We start from the raw sequence: 23,791 nt of genomic DNA, 5'->3' as shown, positions 1-23,791 counted from the left end.
GATGGTCCTGATATTAGGAAATGGTAAGACATGTATAGTCGCCTGGAAAGCCTGTGCCAGTGCTTCAGGGAGATGACAGTTTTGACAAGGCGAACGCTGTGTGGTTCACATAACAAAATTCCGCTGCTATTGTGTGGCACCGAGCAGTAATGTTGGGCGATCTGAAGGGGTCTTGCAGAGTGCCACCACCAGCATCTCAGAAGTAATCAACAGAGAACTACAGCTAAAGGAGATTCTTCTTCTATCATGTTTAAGTATTTCATAGAAACCAGGAAATTTGTACAACTTTGCATGGGAATCTCAATATCAACTGAGGTTAAATGGCCCTCAGAAAACGTCTAAGTTGATTTAAAGAAAACGATGTATTACTGTTCTGGCTTGCCTGAGTTTGTGGGCTAAAATGCTTTCTTTCTACACAATTATAACTTATTTCTTCTGGTTCTAGTCCTTAAAAAGAACAATGTATGAACCATGTGGCATTTACTTTTTATTTCGTTTTTTAGTAGTCAGTGCACATGGTACAAAATTAAGACTTGGCAGGAATTTAAAACAATGTTTTCACAGAATGAACCCATAGTTACTGAAGAGGAAATTAAATCAGAGAGAAATTTGCTCTTTACTGTGATGCCAGTTTTGGAATCACTAGTTGCTGGACATTTTAGTCACAGTGTCACTATCTATTGTGTGTATGTTGGTTACTGGCTCATTATTTTCTTGATTTCTTTTTACATATACCTAAATTAGGTTGCTTAGTCATTCTTTTTTGTTTGGTTGTGTTTGACAGGATGATTTCCAGACTTCTTTTCCTTCTGACAATGTAGAATTGCCAAACCCAGAAAGCTTGAAATGACCTACAACTCTGTGTTGTAATCAACAGAATGTGACAGAATTTTGTTCAAGGTGTATATTTCAATCGTCATCGATTTTAGACAGTTCCTGGAGCAGACTGAACATGTGAGTAACAAATTTGAAAATATATTTACACCACTAGTCCACTTACTAACAGCTGCAAGAGTCAGGAAATCAGTTTATTGGAAAGGCAACAGGGATTCATTGGTTACCAGCAGAGAGGATGGGTAAACTAAATTCTCAGCTATAAGTTATGACTAACTCTTGGTTGCAGTGAAACTACTTTATAGATAATGCCAAGAGGGCTGAGAAGGAAGTGTCCATCTTGGGCTGTAGTTTCAAGACAACTTTGACGGGTTTGCCAAATCGCTGAAGTGATGCTACCAAAGAGGGGAGGGAGGGTGTCCAATGCTCCCTACAACAGTTTGGGAGGAAAGGGATGTGGGAGAATGGCAGCCCCAAATCACAAGTCTGAAGTCCCCACCTGTTCACATAGCTTGAAAAGAAAGGGAGATCATTCCATGTGTTTGTTTTAGGGTGCTCAGGAGGAAGGACCCATACAGTCACTGAACAAGCAGATTTTGATGCACACCGTGAATTCTTAAACATTCCACCAGTGGGTGAACTGGAAAATTCTGCAAGGACATGTCCTGTACAGTTGTGAAAGTGAAAATGCAGAGGCAAATTTGCCTTCTCAGTGAGCTTTGTGTTTACTTTCCCCTGAGTGGTTAATAATAAACCTAAAAAGATTTATTTGGCCATAATGTCATCATCATTAATATATAATTACAAAAGAGCCATTATATTTAAACGATACAGTGAAATTAGCACTTGGTAAATAATTCTAATAAGTTACAAGATATCAATACAGGATTGTAATCACTTTAGCTTTCTAACCTTCACTAAGATAAAAATGTTTACACAGAATACCTAGTTTAGTATATGGGGAGTCTCATACAAACTAATTAGTATCAAGCATTCCTTTAAAAGCTTTGAATCTATATAAAATAACTGATAATAAAAGCTATTGTTAAGCCCTTGGTACACATATAAGAAATATATTTATAACAGAAGTTGAATAAATTATTCTTAAGAATAAGAAAGCACTTGCTATGAAAATTGTAGCTTCAGGAATAGAGCTAATCTTCACAAAGGTTCCTAGCTGAATTACAATCAGCTCTATCCTTTAAAAAAAAAAAAAAAAGATAAGTTTTTGCTGTATGGGTTTTTTGTTCAATAAATGGATTTTTTTTAAATCTACATTAGAGGAGGCACTGAGGAAAAAAAAATAATGGATCTGGCAATAAAGAGAAATTTGTAAATTGCAGAGTAGTCATTTGTGTTCCTAGTAATATGTCATTTTATGTTTATACTTATATAGTATTTAATTTAAAGAGTTAATGAAAGGAGGAATTGCAGCATTTTCCTTGAGCATCACAGGCTCTCGCAATAATTTCTGACGTGCAAAAGCCTTGGCTAGATATTTGAAATTATTACTTGAGCTGAGAAGGAACAAAGGAGGAAGAGAAAGACCAGGTGGAAATGTAATGTAAATGTTGTATTTGTGGGCAATTTCAAGTCTTATATAAATGAAAGCTGACTATAATCATGGTGTTCATCAGTTCATAGCTCATTCTCTGTCTCTCTCCACACAAATGTGCATGCGCTCACACACACACACACACACACACACTCACACACACACATCTGTAGCCTCTGCTTTGCTTCAAGAGAACTTATTAGTATTAAATTTCCCATCACAAAGACAGTTGGCATTCATGAGTCTAGGGCATTTGTCTTTCTCTAAATACCTAATTTTAATGTAATCTGGTATTGATAGATAGTTATTAAAAATAAGCACCATTCAGAATAACTCCATATACTTAATAGGCACTTTGTAACTGCAGCCAATCTTAATTGTTTTTGTTTTAAGGACTTTTTTACATGAAATAATTCAGACATACCCAAAAATGAAAAAATAGCAAATAAACTCTTATGAACCCAAAATGCAGTTTACGGAGTAAAATATAAATCCAGTTGAAATGTCCTGTGTCCCTCTTCCAAATCCTAGTTCTCTCCCTCCACCTCAGAAGTAAATATCATTCTAAATTAAATGTTTATCATTTCCATGTCTACCTTCTTATTGTCACAACTTATATTCTTAAAATTAAATACTTGGAATAATACCGTGTATATTCTTTTCCAAGAAGTCCTTTCCACAGCATTACATTTGGAAGATTTACCCATAATGACACAAATGGTTCTAGTCTAGTTCATTCATTTGCATTACTTTAATGTATTCCACCATATGACTTCCATAATTTACTTATTCATGCTACTGATAATGGTTACCTACTTATCTCAGATACTTGATCCTGTTTCAAACAATGAGCTATGAAAATTCTGGTACGTATCTCTTTGTGTACATGTACAATATTATCTGTAGGATACATATCTAGGAATTTCTAGGTTGAATGTATGTTCATTGTCAAGTTTATTAGATAATAACCAACTGTTCTCTCTCAAATTATTTAGAATTTACACTTATAGTACTGTGTACAACTTTCCTTTGCTCCAGATCCTTGTCAGCACATGAGACTTGAAAATTCAGGCTAAGCCATAACATGCCCCTTATTGTGGTTATGATCAGCGTTTTTTGATTATTAATTAAATTGCTTAGCATTTCATGTATTTACTCGTCAGTGAGATGTCACCTTCTTGTTTCTTATATCCTTTTCCCATTTCCTATTGGAGTGTTTGACTGTTTTACTATCGATTCATAGAAAGTATTGACATATTCTCAGTAGTAATCCTTCTCAGCATTATGCATCACAAATATCTTCATCTAATCTGTTCACTTGCCTTTTTCTTTTTCACAAAGTCTTTCAATAAACAGAAGTGTTCAATTTTGCCCCAGTCCATTTTACCAACTATGTCCTATATGTTTAGGCTTGTGTTCCTTGTTTAAAAAGTTCTTCATTACTCCAAAATAGAGATCGTCCTTTGTTTTCCTCACAAGGTCTTAAAGTTTTGTTTTATTCAGGATTTTATTCAGCAGGGAATTTTTGTTGTTGTTCTTTATAATGAAAGATAATGATCCTGGGTTTTTTTTTAAGAGTAATTTATAGAAAGTCCATTCTTCCCCACTGATTTGTAGAGCCTCCTCTCTCATATATCAACTTTATATATATACTCACACACAGTTTTCTGTCTTTCGGCTTTCCATTTGTTTGCATTGGTCCATTAATCTACACCCATGTCAATACTGCCTTTTCTTAATCACTATTACACTTTCAAAAGTCTTGATATATTGCGAAGATGTCTCCCCAACTTGTTCCTTTTCATAGCTATCTCAGTTTCTTTTCCCTATGCTCATTTAAATGAATATTAGTATCATCTTCACAAGTTCCATGAAAATGCTGGTGAGATTATTGGAATATTGTTTTAAATGTATGCACAAATTTGGAGATAATTTACATCTTTCGTATTTTGACTCTATTATACACACTATCTCTTTCCATTTGTTTTGTTCTTTAATGACTTTCAGAAAGTTTTATAATTTTCTCCATGAAAATCTTTCACATATGTTGTTAGATTTATTCCTACTCCTTTGCATTTTAGTTGCTATTGTAAATGTTATCCTTTTAAAATTACATTTTCAATATTTTTGGTGGATGTTATATGTAATAAAACTGTTGAGATCTGATTATTTTTAACAAGGTATTTGTAAATTCTCTTGCGTTTTCTATTACTCTCCAATACAGAGAGCATTGTTTCTTCCTTTTCAATCCTTGTATTTACTTATTTTAATTTTGGGGCTTCCTAGGCTGGTCAGTACAATACAAAATAGGACATGTTTTCCTCATGTCTGGTTTCAAAAGGAATGCTCCTAATGTTTCATCACTATGAGTGAGATTTGGTGGATTAAGAAAGTTTTCCTCTATTTCTACTTTTCTAAGTTTTATCATAAAAGAAAATTGAACTTTGTTGAATTTTCTTTTTTTATTGACATAAGCCTGTGATTTTTCTTCATTAATGTGTTTTGATGAATTTCAAAATTCCAATGGCATATCATCCTTGCATTCCTCGGATAAAACCCATGTGAATATGATGCACTTTTCAGACATTTTACGTTTTCGTTGTTGATTAATTGGTTTAGGATTGTTTGCATCTAAATTGATCCAATAACCTGCCTTGTAATTTTTCATTTACTTATCTGACTTTGGTTAAACTGTTTTATTTAAAAAGTTGAGCATTCTTCTTTTTCCTCTAGTCTCTGTATCAGTCAGTATATGACAACACTTGAGTATGTTACTTGAATATCTGATAGAACTTGCCTATAAAACCGGTTTGCTTGGTAGATGTAAAGGGTAGAAAGGCACAGGGGTAGAGTTAATTAATGATAGATGTTTTAAACACTGCTTCAGTTTATTAAATAGTTAGGGATCTTTTCATGTTTTCTATTTCTTAAGTAGGATTTTTTTTAATTTCTTTTTCTTAAGTCAGATTTTTTACAACTTATATTTTCCTAATAAATTATGCCTTTCACCCAAGTTTTAAAAATTATTAGCAATAGGATGGACTTTTTTCTTTCTTTTTTTGTTTTTTAGCATGAATGCAGTCCCCCACTACCACAAATTATGCAGTCGAGTTTCCCACATTTGAGGAAATCGCAGGGGTCAGCACATCCGGAGTGCAAAGGATAAGCTTCGCCCTGGGAAAACCACCTTCATGATCGTGGCATCTCACCTTCCAGGTAAGTATCGTCATATTTTTTTAATGTCCATTTTATATGTGATTATGTCACCTTGGTTATTTATTTATTTTTGCCCTATCTGTCAGTCTTGCTTCTTTATGTTTACTTTGGATTTATTCTGGTGTTCTCTTTCTAACTTCTTAAGCTGAACACTAAACTCACATTTTTCATCTTTTTTTATAATAAATTTCTTTCTGAGCATTGTTTTAGCCATATCCCACAACTTTTGATAAATTGTGTTTTCTTTGTTTTTCAGTGAGATGGTCTGATTTCCATTATGATTGCTTCTCTGTTATATAAAACTGTGTTATTTCCAAACATAAAGATTTCTTTTCCCATAAGGTGAATTTTTTTATTTTAATCTGACCAGATTTTTGGCTAGAATTTAGCCCTTTGAGGGCACTAGCTTTATTCAAGAAGCTCGATCCAAGTGTCACCTTATTAAATCTGAAGTTCTTAGCTCCTCTTTCAAGTGCAGCAACCAAAACCCAATCCTTCTGGGATTGGCAATACTCACAAGAAAATCTATGTACTAGGGACAGCTTATTATTTTGGTTTCCTGTTCTTTACTTTTAATGGGAGAACAGCATTTTTTTTCCTATTCTTTTTTTTTTTAATTTATTGGGGTGACAATTGTTGGTGGGAATGCAGTCTGGTGCATCCGTTATGGAAGGCAGTGTGGCAGTTCCTCAAAAAATTACGAATAGAATTACCATATGACCCAGCAAACCCTCTCCTGGGTATCTACCCAAAAAATCTGAAAACATTTAGAGATAAAGACACGGTTGCTCCAATGGTCATTGCAGCTTTGTTTACGGTGGCCAAGACATGGAAACAACCAAAATGTCCTTCGATAGATGAATGGACAAAGAAGTTGTGGTATATATACACAATGGAATACTATTTGGCAGTAAGATGATATAGGAACATTTGTGACAACATGGATGGATCTTGAGAGTATAATTCTAAGCGAAATAAGTCAGACAGAAAAAGCAGAGAACCATATGATTTCACTGATACGTGGTATTCTTTCTTTACTTTGAGCCCTTATGATCCTTTACTTTTTGCAATCTAAATTATACAGTTTTTAAATGTATTGTAGCAGGACATTTCAGACTATGTAGTCAATCACATTGCTAGAAACAAAATCTGAGGATGGGTGTTCATTTACCTGTTGTAGCTCAGGGAGAAGGGCCTAAATTTTATATGAAAATTACTAAGCAAAAAGAGCAACATTAGCTCAGTAAATGCAAGTCTCAGGGGTGCATTATTTATCAATGGTGTCTTCATGCAGGGAAATAGCTCAATTTATTGTAGATTACAGATGATCCTGATTCTCATGGCTCTTCAGTGTGTCTATCATTATGTCGATAAAGCACATTATACTCTGGGACCTGGACAGTCCTCCCTAGCACCATAGAATGTCATGTCTAGATGTCAAAAAGTTATCTATTCATGACTTATCTCATTAGACAAAAGACTTAAAATTACTTATAAAATATACTTATGAATGAGTTCAGTAAAGTTGCAGGGTCCAAAATCAATATCCAAATATCTGTTGTGTTTCTATACACTAATAACAAATGATCAGATAGTAAAAATAAGAGAACAATCTCATTTTCAATTGCATCAAAAAGAATAAAACACCTAGGAATAAATGTAACCAAGGACGTGAAAACCTGTACATTGAGAACTATAAGATGATGATTAAAGAAATTGAAGGAAACACAAATGAAAAGGTATTCTGTGCTCATGGATGGGAAGAATACTGTTAAAATACCTACTACCCCTCCAATGCCATTTTTCACAGAAATAGAAAAAGAAAAAACCCTAAAATTTATTACAAAATCACAAAAGACCTTGAATAACCAAAGCAATCTTGAGAATGAAGAACTAAGCTTAAGGTATCACACTCCCTGATTTCAAACTATATTACAAAGCTATAGTAACCAAGAGAGTGCAGCATTGGCATAAAACAGACTTATAGATCAATATCAGTGGAATAGAATATAGTACCCAGAGATAAACCTATCCATACATGGTCAATCCATTTATGACAAATAAACCAAGACTATACAGTTGGGAAAGAATGATCTCTTCAATAAACAGTATAGGGAAAACTGGACAGTCACATGTAAAAGAGTGAAACTACACCATACACAAAAATTAACTCATAATGGATTAAAGAATTAAATGTACAGCCCCAAACCATAAAACTCCTACAAGAAAACATAAGCAGAAAGCTCCTTGACATCAGGCTCCACAGAGATTTTCTTGGATCTGATTGACACCAAAAGCAAAGGCAACAAAAGCAAAAATAAACATGGGCAACTACATCAAACTTAAAAGCTTCTGCACAGCAAAGGAAACTATCAATAAAATGAAAAGGCAACCTACTGAGTGGGAGAAAATATTAGCAAATTGTATATCTGATAAAGGGTTAATATCCCAAAAATATAAAGAACTGATACAATTCAATAGCAAAAAAAAAAAAGCAACAATTAAAAATGGACAGAGGATCTGAATAGACATTATTCCAAAGAAAATATGCAGATGGCCAACAGGTACATGAAAAGATACCCAACATCACTAACCATCAGGGAAATGCAAATCAAAACCACAATGAGATAGTACCTCACACCTGTTAGAATAGCTATTATCGAAAAGACAAGCAGCAGCAAGTTGACGAAGATGTGGAAAAAAGGGACCTTTGTATACAGTTGGTGGGAATGTAAATTGGTGCAGCCATTATGGAAATCAGTATAGAGGTTCTTCAAAAAATTAAAAATAGAGCTACCATATTTTTAATGATCCAGCATTTCCACTTCTAAGTATTTACCCAAAGGAAACAAAAACACTAATTCAAAAAGATATATGCACCTCCATATTCACTGCAATATTATTCACAACAGCCAAGACATGAAAGCAACCTAAGTGTCCATCAATGGATGAATGGATAAAGAAAATGTGTTGTGCATGTTTGTGTGTGCATGTGTATACACATTTTCTTTATTTAAGGTCTGACCATTAAGTTCGCAAACTCATCCTAGAAAAAGTGCTACATATTCAAATATATGGTGATGGAAGGAGAACTGACTCTGGGTGGTGAACACACAATGAGATTTATAGATGATGTATTACAGAATTGTACACCTGATATCTATGTAATTTCACTAACAATTGTCACCCCCAATAAATTTAAAAGAAAAAAGAAAAAGTGCTACATACCTCATTGCTGAATATCACTATGGTCACTTTCCAAGTTACTCTCCTTGGGAAGCTATGCACCAACGCCAGCACCTAGTCCACCCTTCAAAGCAGTTTTGGAACTCTTTTCTGGAATGGCCATCAGAGCTGTTGTCATATTATCCTTGATGTCTTTTCAATATTTCTTTGATCTTTGGGTAAAGAAAGAAGTCATTGGGGGCCAGATCAGGTGAGTAGGGAGGGTGTTCCAATACAGGTATTTGTTTACTGGATAAAAACAGTCTCACAGACACTGCCAAACTGGTGCATTGTCGTGATGCAAGAGCCATGAGTTGGTGAAAAGTTCAGGTCATCTCACTTTTTCACGCAGGCTTTTCAGTACTTCCAAATAGTAAACTTGGTTAACTGTTTGTCCAGTTGGTACAAATTCATAATGAATAATCCCTCTGATATCAAAAAAGGTTAGCAACATTGTTGCAACAAATTCGCAAACTTAATTGTCATATACAATGAAATATTGTTCAGCCATAAAAAGGGAACACATCGTGCCATTTGCAACAACATGGATAAACCTTGAGGGCATCATTTCATTATTCATTTCATTTTTCACATGTCATTATTCATAAATGAAATAAGTTAGACAGAGAAAGACAAATATTGTATGATATCACTTATATGTGGAATCTAAAAATAAAAAGGAAAAAGATAGAAATTCATAGACCCAGAGAACAGATTGGTGGTTGCCAGAGGCAGGAAGAGAGGGGTCAGGGTGAAATACGTGAAGGTGGTCAAAATATACAAACTTCCCATTATAAAATAAATAAGTCATGGAGATGTAATATACAGCATGATAACCATCGTTAATAATACTGTATTGTAAATTTAAAAGTTCCTAAGAAAGTAGATCTTAAAAGTTCTCATCACAAGAAAAAAAGGTTGTAATTATGTGTGATGCTAGATGTTAACTCCAGTTACGATGACCATATCACAAAACATATGAACATCACATCCTTATGTCATATACCTGGAACTAACACAATATTATGTATCAATTACACCTCAATAAAAAATTAAAATTAAAAAATTCCAGTAGAAAAAATATATATACATGTGAGGGAACAGTAAAAATAATTGAGAATGATTAGGAAAAGAAAGACAGGGAGAATTCAGTAAGAAAATAATAAATGCAAGGATAAAATTAGCATACCAAAATACTGTATTGTACTGCACAGTTACTAGAGGCGAACCAAATGTGCTATTGCAAAAGGAGAAAAAGCAAAAAGGGAAACATTATCCACGACATGAATCAAAATGTCCCTAGGATTAAAACAGACCAATTGTCAAGGTATTGGATCAAATACAGTATTATAAGAAGCCGAAACCACATCTAGCCCCAGGTAAATTCTCACAGACTATTATAAGCTGAAGCATCTGCCTGGGGCAAAAACAAAAAACATCTAGCCAACAACTGTTGAAGGAGGTAAAGAAATAATAACTGAAGGATACTGTAGAATTTTCTCTATGATCTGCATAGAAACTAATGAAGGCATCTTATTTCTTTTGTGAAAAGTTTGGATGTGATTTTCTGCAGTAGATTCATTAGCTCATCTTTCAAAGTCCTATGTATCCCTATGATATTAATGGTCTAATTCATATCAAATATCTATAGGTCACATAATTAGCTTGGTTTTACGAAAAAAGTTGGATTATATTTAGGCCTGTATAACATAGAAAGTAAAACCATAGAAGTTCTTTTGAACCTTTAATCATTAAGATGTTGGAATGTTATACAAAGATTATTGTGCTATATTTTGATACATATAAATAGAACAAAATAAGTATTGAGTAACCTACATTATACACTAAAGATGCAATTGGGGAACAAATTAAGTAGAAGTCAATAGAATCTTAAACTTTATTCTCTAATGTCTCTGAAAAATGAAAATCACACTAATTAAAAAATATGAAAAACATTAAAGAGCATTTTCAAAAAAGCATAAAATATGATATAAATCTATATGTATATAGAGAGATATATGCACATAAACTAGTTCTAGAGAGACTGAACCAGACAGTAAGGTGTCACTGAACGACTTTGGGGTAAGGCATACTTTCAAGTACAGTCAAGTTTTCAATAAACTCGTAAGAAACAGATGAAAAGGCAAAGAGGTGATAGAAATGCATGGCATACTAAAAATTACACACGTGAAGGTGGTCGTGAGAATAAATGAGCTGCATACTGATAACAGTAATAAGACTTACCTTAATTGAGATGGGGAGAATGAGTTGAGACTATTGCTTGGAGAAAAACAAAAGGATGGAAGGCCTTGATTTTAGAGACAGTACGAAGTTGAATCAAGACAGTGATACAATTATAGTAGTCCTTAATCCTTTACTGCTAAGTAATAGTGCTTTCCTAGTTACATTTTGAATGTATTTTGCAGTCTAGAAACCAGGTAGTTGCTATAATAATCAGGAAACCACGGAAGCCCAATTAAAAGCAATTTCTGTGTAAGGGGCAGAGGAGAGAGGAAGATTAATCTGTTTGACATTAAAAACAAACAAACAAAAAAAAAAACACAAAGAATTTGCTTGATGGTAAGGATTAGAGAGACATCTGGAAAAAGAAGGAAAAGGAATAATGTTCCCCATTTCCACTATATGGGTAACTGTGAGGTTATTGATACAAATGACAATAAAGGAGGTAATTCTGTCTGGAGGAAGGAATGTTAAATCTGAATTTGCAATCTCCATCTAGCTCATATCCATTGCAGCAAGGTTCAAGAAACACGAATGGATTTAAATTTTTTAACCTGGGAAATGGATAGCAATTTAAAAAAACTAAACAAAGGAATTTGCTGCCATCTTGTGACAAACATGGAGATTACAGAATTTAGTATTTTCAGATTCTTCAAAATTTTTTTAACATACTCCCCGTAAACTATTTTTTTAAAGGATTCTCACAAAGCCATTCTGGTTGTTTTACAAAGAAATTATATGTTCTCTATACCTATTAAATTTAAATTTCAACCCCATTAATATTCAAGTTGAAAAATATTTAGGGAACACATATTCCAATGTACTGATTTATTTGAAAAAATATATACACAGAAATTCATAAGCTAACTAAAAAATTATTTTAATTACACACTTCTGTCATCAACTTCATGATCTCAGGCAGAACAAAAGTAAAAACAGGAACCTTTTGAGCTGTAAGGTAAGATTATGCTTCGAAAAGTTACATAACGATCCTGAAAGCACTGACTTCTAGCTTTGCCTTAGAAGTTTTTTCGTCCCTTAAAATGATTCCTTTGTGAAAATAAGTAATGTCCTCACAATGTCTAATAAGACCGGTCCTTTTGCACCCTGCCTTATGCATGGCAACTCTTCTGAAAAGAATATAAATCCAACTCTAAAAATTTGAAGAAAAATATTAATCAATGGGTAACAAAATGTTAAAATGAGTATTTTGACCAAATGATAAGATGATAGATACACAACACCAAAATGAGGTATTTCATCAGGGTGCAAATATTCAAAAGAGAAAAGAAGCTTCTGTGGAGCTACAGAGCCTCTTTTCTGAAATATTTGAAGATATTGTCAGGGTTCTCCAGAGAAACAGATCCAACAGGATTCAGAAAGGGAGAGGGAGAGAGGATCGAGGAATGAGGGGGAGGGAACAGAATATTTAGTATACAGAATTGGTCATGCAGTTATGGAAGGTGAGAAATTCTTAGATCTGACATCTGCAAGCTGATCCTTTTGCATCCTGCCTCACACATGATAACTCCTCTAAAAGGAACTCTTATGAGCTTTGGAGCCAGAGTTGTTTGGCCTAGTTCCATTGCAGACACCTATACCTTAGACCGTGAGCAAGACACTTGCATTGTCGGTATACTAGTTGTTTGTTGATGCAATGGTGGTAAGTGGGTTTATTTGATAGTGTTATTGTAAAATAATGTAGCAAAATACTATCTTGGATGTTACTTTATTTTTCCCATTTTAGTTTTCCCACATCTTTATATATGAATTCCTCCCCAGTAGGTAAAGTTTTCACCATTACTTTAGGGGAGAAGAATGATTGCTATGGTGAAGGGGGGAGTTGGAAAGGATGGAGATATAATCAGTGTTTGGTTTGTTACATATTTTTACTTCCAGCAAGGCTTTTTGGAATAAAGAAGGGGAAGGAAAATAAGGAAGGAGGAGGAGAAAGAGGAGCTTTTCACAGTCAAAGTAATCAATTTGGAGAGACTAGAAGAAGAACTAGATCATTCCACCTATACCTCTTTGATGAAATAGAGGTGAGTCACCTGAACTTATGGGGAATAGATAGGAGAAATGGTAGATGGGGTGTGACTTTAGTGGAAGTCACAGATGGGAATAGAAGGACCTGAATGTGAGAGGACCAGGTGGAGAGGAGTGGGGTGAGCATACAGACACGCAATCTCTTGCAGGCGCCTGTACCTCAGAGCTGTGTGGAAGCCAAGCCACACACATTTACACAGAGAAGCCACACTAGCTGTTCATCTCCTCACTGAAGAGTGTGGGCCTCCAGTCAAGAGATCCCTTCATGAGACTTTGCTGAGCTCCACGCAGACTGCCTGTGTTCATGTGCACTTTCTTTTGAAGGTCCAGAATATTCCAGGGTTCCAAAAAGATAAAGAGGAGGTCCTCCACACCCAGAAGAGGGGTGTGTTGTAGAACAGAAAACCCCAGCACTGAACGGTACTTGAGTAAACTGAACAATGGGAAATTCCACTCTACTATAGTAACAATCATCATTAACAACCAACACTTTATACAGTATTGACCATGTGATCAGGTACTACACTATTAAATACATTATGTATGTTATATATCATTTAACCAGGATTTTTAAAATTTTATTAAATTTATTGGGGTGACATTGGTTAGTAAAATTACATAGGTTTCAAGTGTACATTTCTATAATACATCATCTATATATCACATTGTATGTTCACAATCCAGTCAGTTCTCCTTCCATCACCATGTATTTGACTCCCTTTACCCTCATCTACCACCCTCCTCCCCCCTTACCCTCTGGTAACCACTAAACTGTTGTCTGTGCCTATGAGTTTTTGTTTATCTTCTGCATTTGTTGATTTAACCAGTATCTTAATCTCTACACTACACCACTCATAATATCCTCCCTGCTAAAATGAGATTACACATGTAAAAGATTTAGCACTGTGCTTGGTATATATATTGCTCGTTTATAATTATAACTTTAATGTCATGAGAGGGGATGGGCTAAAATAGGGAACCGTTTGGTGATCTGCTGTAATACTGAAAGAGTAAAGACTGTACCTGAAACTTTTAAGGTTAAAATTTCAAAGTTCAGGAAAGTGTATTTCACTTTTCCAGATGACACATTTTCTTAAAATTCACGGATAGTTCAGTCTTTTTCACTTCATGCCTGAACATAAGGAGATGGAGCAGGAATCTGAAGAGTTTCTCTTCTTGCTCATTGGTCCTTGTTTTTTAATCTCTAGGTAAAAAGACAGGAAACGACTGCTGAGGCTTAATCTTCTCACCCCATTTACTTCCTCTGTCTTCAAAATCTCCTGAGATATCTGTAAACCCTTTTCCAGCATTTTCCCCTTTGAGGTGTTTCCCACTTCTCAGGTATCCTTTGATCGAAGGTCATTTTTACTCTACTTCACTCCCACGTAGGGACCTGACTGTGACTGGTGAGTAAGGTTGAAATGAGTAAAGATAATGATTACTAACAGCGTTATGAGCATACATTTAAGCCATGTCCTACACTCCATGCCTCACTCTTGAGAGACAATCCATCTCTCATTGGTTCCACTAGGAGGGAGAGGCTGTTATTATCATATACACAGAACAAAATGCTAGAACACTAATGATGGTTTAAGAAGGTTTCAAAATTATAATTAAGCATTACAAAATTATATAAATAATAATGCATTCATTTGACAACCATTTATGGAGTCCCCACCGTATGCTAGGCACCAAGATTATAAGGATGAGAAAAACAGGCCCAACCCCTATAGTTACAGAGCTTGGAATTTAGTGAGCAAGACAAATGTTAATCAAATAACCAAAAATAAATGTGAAATTGCAATGATGACACTCATTAAAAAGAAGTGTTACAGGGTGCTTTAAAGCACTTAACAGGGGCACTTGAGCTAGTCACAAAGGTCAGGTAAGTCTTCCCTAAAGAAACGGAAACTGAGCTTAAATCCGAAGGAAAATCTTTCCCATTAAGGGAGTAGCATATATTCAGTACCTATAGTGTAGATCCCATTTATATCATTTCTAAAGCTCTGATCTCTCCCCTGCTACATGAATTTGTTTAAAATGAAAGCTGAATCACAGATACACACATATAGGTCTCACTGGACTTAAGAAGCTCCTTTCCAAACTAGTTAGCAGGGCAGAATATCTAATCCAGAAGCTAGCTAACAAGAATCTCGGTCAAAATATCACCATCAATGGACCAAAAATCAAATGTCAGGATGGGTTATCAGCCTGGAAATGTAGGTGTTAGAGCACGTGTTAGGAAAGCAATTAGTACACTGGAGCTACCAACAGGAGTAAATAAAACATTGGAAAGATAAATTGTTTGACTAATTTCAACCTTTCTGACATCTGTGTGTCTTTTCTGAATTCCAACTATTCCCTGTGCTTGGGCATAGCCTTAAAGAGTGTTTTTATTAACTTCTGATTTACCTTGACACATAAATACTAAACTAGAGTTATTTCCCAGGACAAAACAGTTTCTGCATCTGGGCATGCAGCTGTATCCAGCAAATCACTGAACCCTAAAGCAAACTGAAAAAAGCCATGACCTATGCAAAGCAAAACTTGAATCTTCTTCAAACAAATTTACTCTTACCAAAAAAATAAATAAATAAAAAGTGATATATAAGCCGGGGGGGCTCCATGGTTCCTTTGTGGTATTTATTTGTTCCTTTAAGGTACTGTTAATTTTCCTGTTTTTAAAGTCCTTATATAGTTGTAGACTGTAAGATGATTTTGATTCTGTAATAATTTATAAATGCAATACAATGCTATTTTGAAAGTATTGTGGCCCCCTGCCTACTACTGCTCCCCAAAGAACCTAAACAAACTTTGTCAATGAGCATTTCCTTCAATTGCTAATTACCAAGTGAGAAACTTGAGCTAAAAAAAGAACCTTTAATAAAGGCAAATTTAAATTTTCTGTGCTTCATTCTATGCAAACATAGCATTTAAATTAATAGCACCTACTATCTCCATCCCTTAGGACATAGAGTATAATATTTTTTAAATTACAGATAGCGTTCATTTATTTCTGCCTTTCTTTTTCTGATTCAGACACACTGTTATTGGGAATATTTTAAATAGTGTCCTTGCAGTTCTACTTCATCACCACCATGTTGAATTTGAAAATGAACATGGATTTAGGAAAGACCATTACATCTTTAAGGAACCATCAAGAAAATAAATGGGTGACATATTATCTTTAACTTCAGGAGCAAATAATACCTTTGATGCTTTTCTTTTCTAAAGCAGTTTTGACTATAAAAAAGGAAAATGTGTAAAATGTGTTTCACCCATGTCAAAAAGTATCAGCTTCTGGGACATTCTGCAAGCTTTATACACAAAAGAAATACTGCATATAACGGATATCACACCCTATGTTTTAGCTAGTTATGTCTAAATCCTTTGTTGATTATAGGCCATATAACTTCAGGCAGACAAAAGAAAAATAATCCCGATCACGTTGAATGCCAGGCTGTGGTGTTTATGAGCACCTCCTGCTGTGTTAAATGACTCAGACATCTGTCAGGTGCGCTACATTATTTTATAGCCACAGGAAAATCTCAGTCCAGGTTGTATGCCAGGCCAAATGCTTTGTCTAAGACCTTGTCAATCTTGCTGACAGATGAGTTCAGTATTCTAATGAGTAAGATTCTAAATATGTTTCTACTTTGCCAGATCTCCAGACCACATCGGGAGGCACAAAGCCCAGGCAACGGGAAAGAATAAGATCATTTTTAAAGGACAGAACTTCTTCTGACTCATATAATGTGTGGGTTTTAAGCAATCCTGGTGAGATGGTCTCCTGCCCCTTTGTAATCCTTTTCCTTATAAGCTTCATTTAACAGACTAATTTTCGTTTACTAAAAACAAATTAATTCCAAACAATTTGCAAAGGAGACTATACCTCCGAAAAGCATTAGTTACTGTTAGCTTTACATTTTGCACAGGACAATGTCTGCAATCGGCGGGTTTGCAGACATATTATTTAGGACTTATATTTGAAGCTATACTAACTGACTAAATCGGATGAAATTGTTTTGGTAGGATGGTATATATGTGTTCCATTTAGATAACTGATAAGTAATAAATCCAACCTTTTTCATGACCTTTCATATTGTAATATAAAAACTGAGCATTTTTTAATTGACTTTGGGAGAAACATTACAGTAAACACGTTGTTTATTATATATCAACTATATGATTAAAAATTGTATAATACTCATATTATACATATTATGCTCTACATAAAGGTGTAAAAGTCCTGCCCTTGATAATAACGTTGTAAAGGAGTTTTATATTTTGTAAAATGACATGTAAAGTTTAGTATTTTTAAACTCTACGTAACATCTAACACAAATCTTAGTAAATTCTATTCCAAATAAGGCAAAAATACACCTTGAATAGGGAAATAATGAGATCACAAAGATAATAAAAATGATAAGCCACCAGGTAGAACTTATAAGTCATACTCTTCTCTATTCAAAATGTTACACAACTTAATGTCTCACTAAGAATATCATTTCTTTCCAAGAAAACAACTACCATTTTAGTTAATATCCTCAAACATTACATAACCTATATATTAGCCTTTATAAATAAGCCAATGCAGTTTTTTGAGGCTAACAGTTTAGCAGTAAAACAAAAATAAAAAATTTTATAGCACTTATGGTTAGTAAGTATATAGATTTTTCATTAATCACAAAAGGGGGTTTCTGGGTCATCTATTAACACTTTCATTCATTTATTCATATTGCATAAACACTGTAGAAAGAGTACTGAATAAAACATACATAAGTTCTCCTCTTGCCATTTTAAAAATTCTAAATCTCTAGCCAGATTTTACCGTTTTGGTGATTGGGTGAATTAATGGATCAAAATTATAGTGTACATTCAATACATATCTGCAAACAGTATTTATGTCATAACAAGACTCAATTTTTAGTTTGGAATCTTTTCACTGATTAAAGTTATATATATATATATATATATATATATATATATATATATATATATATACACACACACACATACATGTATGTATGTATTTCACTGTAGAACATTTAGAAAAAAATAAAGAAGATACAGATAGGAATTAAAATAAAATCATCCATAATCCTACCACCCACATTTATTGAAAATGCACTCCCCACTATACTGAAGAACCCTGAATCAGTTGACATATATATGTAGTCCATTGCTAATCTCTATGAACAAAATATGAGTTGTGGAAATATGAATAAAGGATTTGATCAAGCAATTCAAAAAAGAGGCTAACCAAATGGTCAATATGTGAATAGGTGGCCTACTTCATTAGTCATGAGGGAAATAAAAATTAAAACAGCTTAATATTCTAGAGAATGTCTACATGAAAAGGAGAGAAAATTCCAAGGCTAGAAAGGATTTGGAGAAAAACTTGCTTACATCCCTAGTGGGAATTTATATAATGACTCTGAAAATCGTTAAGCAGGGTGTCCCAAAGCTAATTATATGCATAGCTTATGATTCAGCACTTTATCTCATAGAAATAAATATACTCAACATAAACAAAACTCATGTACAAGTATATATACAGCAGCTCTATCCATAATAGACCCAGACTGGAAACATCCCAAATATCCATTAACAGTAGAATGAATAAATTGTATATTGATAAACAATATTCTCTTCAGCAATAATAATAAACAAACTACGATACAAGAAACATGGAAGCATTTCAAATAACCGTTGAGTAAAAGAAGACAGATACAAACGTTTGAAATGAGCAAAAGTACTGAAAAAAAGGCACGACACTCTGCCCAGGTTCTTCTCCATCTCCCTACAGAACAAAAGTCATAAACTACTGAGTGAAGAGCAGCAAATACTGTTACCCTTTAGGGCACTAGTAAAGATGTTCTCTTTAGGGCACGGGTGTATCTGAAGGAAAGAAACAGAAAAATCCCTCTACCCCTGAGGGAGGAGGAAAATTAATTCTGGGCTGAAACCTACAACTGGGGCAAGAATCACTGAGGATCACTGAGAAAGCCCTCCCCCCAACCAGAATCCTGGGACACAGTCCCTACCTAAGATTGATGCTGAACCAGAACAATGGAGAATGTCATCCTCTTCCTACCCTCACCACCAGTAACAGCAAGGGACAGCAGTCTTCTGCTCAGAAAGGGTAGAAGAAAGAAGGTAAAGAAAGACCCTCTCTGATACACAACTTCAAAGGGAAGAACAAAAGAGGAGGAAAGGCAAATATTGAGATAAGCTATGTGGCAAAGCAGCCCCTACCTTAAACATAAGATAATATGAGAGGAATTTAAAGTCTGTAGTGCACAGAGGTTAATTATAACAACAGACCAAACCCACTTTAATTACTGAATAATTGACTCAACCCTCCACTCACAGGCCTAGCAAAAGAAAATGTGTACCCATTTCCAGGCGTAAAATCTATTTACCTCAGTCTCTATTATTCTACACAAATCTCAGCTTTCAACAAAAAAATTGAAAGCATAAAAGGAAGCAACAACAAAGAAAATCCCTCTCAAGAGGCAAAAATATCAGCAAAACAAGACTACCTAAATATAAGAACTATAAAACAGGAATTTAAAATAACTGATTAATACGTTAAAGGCTCCAGGCAAAAAGGTAGAAAATATTTATAAATGAATGGAAATTTCAACGGAAAGAGGAAAATAAAGAATTAAATGGATATACTTGAAATGAAAAACCTTGGAACACAAATGAAGAACGCCTTTGAGAGATTCACCAGTAGACTAAACTCAGCAGAGGAAAGAATCACTGAAATTGAAAACAGATTAATAGAAATAACCAACACCGAAACACAAACTTAAAAGTATAGGAAAGAAAGAAAAAAAAACAGAGCATCCAAGAGCTGTGAGACAATAGCAACAGCCTAACATATATGTCATTAGAATCCTAAAAGAATATAGAAAGGAAACTTGTATAAATATTTGAAGAGTTAATTGCCAACAATTTTTCAAAACAGATCCAAGAATCTCATACATTAGGCAGGATAAATATAAAACACACACACACACACACACACAATTCAAATTCCTCAAATGGGAAAAAAAGAATATCTTGAAAAAGCCAAAGATAAAAGGCACATAGCAGGTAGAGGAAAAAAAGGTGAAAATTATAGCAAACGTTTCATCATAAACAATGCAAGCCAGAAAACAATATAGTGACGTCTTTAAAGTGCTGAGAGAAAAAAAAACTGTTAACTAAGTATTCTATACTCTGAAAATTTCACAATAAAACAAAAGACTTTATCCGACAAAGAAAAACTTTGAGAATTTATTGCCAGCTAATCTGCATTATAACACAGGTTAAAGGAAATGTTTCAGGCAGAAGAAATGTGATACCAGAGAGGAACTTGGATCTACATCAAGAAATAAAAAACACTGGAAATGTCATAAATAAAGGTAAACACAAAAAATCACTTTTTATTGTTTTTAATTGTTCTGAAAGATAAATTACTAACCAAAGCAAAAATAGGAGCAGTGTATTTATTGTGCATTATAGCATAAGTACAAGTTCCTATAATAGCAGCACAAAAGAGCAGAGGAATGAATTTAAAGTATCCTTTTTTGTTGTCTTTATACTGCATATGAACTGGTTTACTATTATTTCAAGATACAATCTGATCAATTAAAGATTCATATTAACTTGAAGTCAACCTCTGGAAAAATGTAAAAAAGATATAAAAATGAGACAATAATGCAGTCAAAATGGAATCATAAAAAGTGCTTGATTCAAAATAAGCCAGAAAAAGAGGAAAAAACAAATATAAGATAAAACTAATAGAAAACTGTTGAAAGAATTTTCATCTAACCACATCAATAATACTAGGTTGGTGCAAAAGTAATTGAGGTTTTCACAATTTTTTTTCAAACTTTAAACCTCAATTACCTTTGCACCAACCTAATACATTTTTTAAAAAGTATGGGAAAAGATATATTGTGCAAAACACATCAAAATAAAGATAGAGTGGTTATATTTACATAAGATAAAGTCAAATATCCAAGAAGAAATAATAGTCCCAAATGTGTATGGATCTAACAACAGACCTTCACAATCCATGAGGAAAAACTGTTAAAACTGAAAGAAGTAGAAAATCTACAGTGACAGTTGAAGATTTCGACACTCCTTTTAGTAATTGATAGAACAAGTATCAGAAATTTAGTAACTACATAGAAGCCCTGAGCAATATCATTAATCAACTTGACTTATATGCCATTTATAGAACACCGCTACATAACAAACAACAGAATATATATATTTTTCAAGTGCATAGGAAACACTTTCCCAGATAAACCACATTCTGGGCCAAAAGCCTCAACAAAATTAAAGAATTGATTTATGTAAAGTAGGTGCTCTAACAATAATAGATTGAAATTAGGATATAATGGCAAAAAATAGGTGGAAAATACCCCGTTTATTTGAAATTAATACAATTCCTATGGGTCATGAGAGTTAAAGAGGACATATGGGAAAGTTTAAAATATTTTGAATTGAATAAAAATTAAAACATAACATTAAAATTTGGGTGATGCAGGGAGTTAAAGCACTGCTTAGAGGCAAATTGGTACATTAAATGCTTATATTAGATGAGAGAAAATATCTTAAATCAGTACTCTAAAGTTTCCACTTTAAGAAACTTGAGAATAAAAGAGAATATGAAATCCAAAGCAAGTAGAAGAAAATAATAAAAATAAAAGCAGAAATCAATGAAGTTGAGAACAACACAAAACAGAGAAAAATAAAACCAAACACTTGTTCCTTGAAAAAGAGTCAGTAAAATTGGCAAGTCTCTAGCCAGGTGAATCAAGAAAGAAAAAGAAAATGTAGAAATTAAAAATGTCAGAAATCAAAGAGGTAATATCATGACAGGTTAATAAGAGAAAACTATAAAAAAAATTCTATACCCATCAAACTGCTTAGATGAAACAGTAAAGTTCTTTGAAAGACCCAAACTCCCCACACTCACTGGAGAATAGATAAACTAAGTATTTCTGAATCTGTCTTTAAAAATGAATTTATTCTTTAAAACTCTCCAGAAAAGCAATTGCAGGCCCAGACAGGTTTTTTGGTGAATTTTCATCAACTGATTAATGACCTTGTTCTATGTTTCTGTTTTAAGACATCTTATGTAATTTAGATTGTTGATCCATGAACACTAGAATAAGCAACCAAAAGCACTGTAAGTCATGCCTAAACGAAGCTTATCTAACATATAGTTTTTCTGTAATTCAGAACACTTAGGAACACTAGATAGTACTTCATCAGTATACGACTTGCCTAGTCAACATCTTATTGGCTGTCCTACTCAGTGCAATAACACAAGACAAAAAAAAAAAAAAAAAAAAAAAAAAGACATACAGATTAGAAAGGAAGAAATAAAAACTATTCTCAGAAAACAAGATTTTCTACCTAGAAAATCCCAGAGACTCTAAAACAAAAACAAAAAGCAACTAGAACTAAAAAGTAAGTTTATCAAAGTTGTAGGCTACAAGGACGATGTGAAAATATCCATTTTGTTCTATATAGTAGCAATGAATAATCAGAAATTAAAATAAAAATTGTAATTTGCAGTGGCACCAAATACCTTATAACACAGGTATAAATCTTGCAAAATATGTGCAAGATCATTATACATAAAAATTATAAAACGTTAATAAAAAAAAAGTCAAATCAGGCCTAAATGAAGGCGCAATATATACCATGTTTTTATTTGAAAAACTCAGTATGTTAAGATGTAAATTCTCCCCCAAACTCGTGTAGAATGCAATTCTGATAAAAATTTCAATGGTTTGGATATTTTTAAAAGAAATTTAAAAGCTGTTTCTAAAATTTATATGTAAAGACAAAGGAACTAGAATAGCCAAAAAAATTCTGAAAAAGAACAAATTTGGATGACATACACAACCTGATTTCTATACATACCATAAAATAGGTGAGAGTGTGTGGTTTTGGGGAAAAATAGACAGATTCATCAAGGAAGCATAATAAAAAGTCCAGTAATAGTTCCATACATATACGAGCATAGTTAATTTCCACAAAGATTCAAAGTCAATTAAACACAGAAAGAGTTTTCTTTTCACATGCACTTCCAGCATACAGAAAAGATTGAATCTCTCTTCATACCTCTCACTCAATACAAAAAAAAAAAAAAAAAAAAAAAAAAAAAAAACACCCAAAATGGATCATAGACCTAAATAAAAACCTAAAACTATACAACTTTATGGTGCCTGGTAGAATAAGTCAAATAATCTCTAGTCTTGCTGATCCTTGGTTGTCAAATTGTTCTCTCAATACCTGAGAGAGACATGTTAAAATCACCAATAGTTGTGTATTTATCAATTTCTCCATTGTCAATTTTTGCTTCAGGTATTTTGAAGTTCTGTTATGGAGCACATACATTTATAAATTATAATAGTTCCTTAAAGTATTAACCCAATTATTATTAGGCAATGTCTCTCTTTGTCTCTTGTAAACTTTCTTGTTTTCAAGTCATTTCTTATATTAATATAGCCACTCCAGTTTTCCTAGTCTTATTATTTACATAGGATGAATACAAGAGGTAGAAAAAATATACTATTTATGTCTCTGTGTCTAACTGTACCTCTTCTAGACAACATACAGCTGCTTCTGGTTCTCTGAAAAACTGTTTTTTGATTGGAG

General features: G+C 33.7%; 1 long non-coding RNA gene and 1 other non-coding gene across 2 annotated transcripts in view; both read right to left on the bottom strand.

Moving 5' to 3' along the window:
* LOC141570618 (uncharacterized) overlaps positions 1-23,791 on the bottom strand; it is a 424,578-nt gene that overhangs the window by 323,374 nt on the left and 77,413 nt on the right. The gene's annotated exons all lie outside the window — the stretch shown is intronic.
* On the bottom strand, positions 5,455-5,613 carry LOC141570921 (U1 spliceosomal RNA). Its single transcript, XR_012495363.2, has one exon. It is a non-coding gene; the product is annotated as a U1 spliceosomal RNA (small nuclear RNA).

The sequence above is a fragment of the Rhinolophus sinicus genome, chromosome 3, assembly GCF_057876585.1.
Source record: "Rhinolophus sinicus isolate RSI-liver-muscle chromosome 3, RSI-T2T, whole genome shotgun sequence".
Taxonomy (NCBI): domain Eukaryota; kingdom Metazoa; phylum Chordata; class Mammalia; order Chiroptera; family Rhinolophidae; genus Rhinolophus; species Rhinolophus sinicus.
This window is presented reverse-complemented; position numbering and strand designations above follow the sequence as displayed.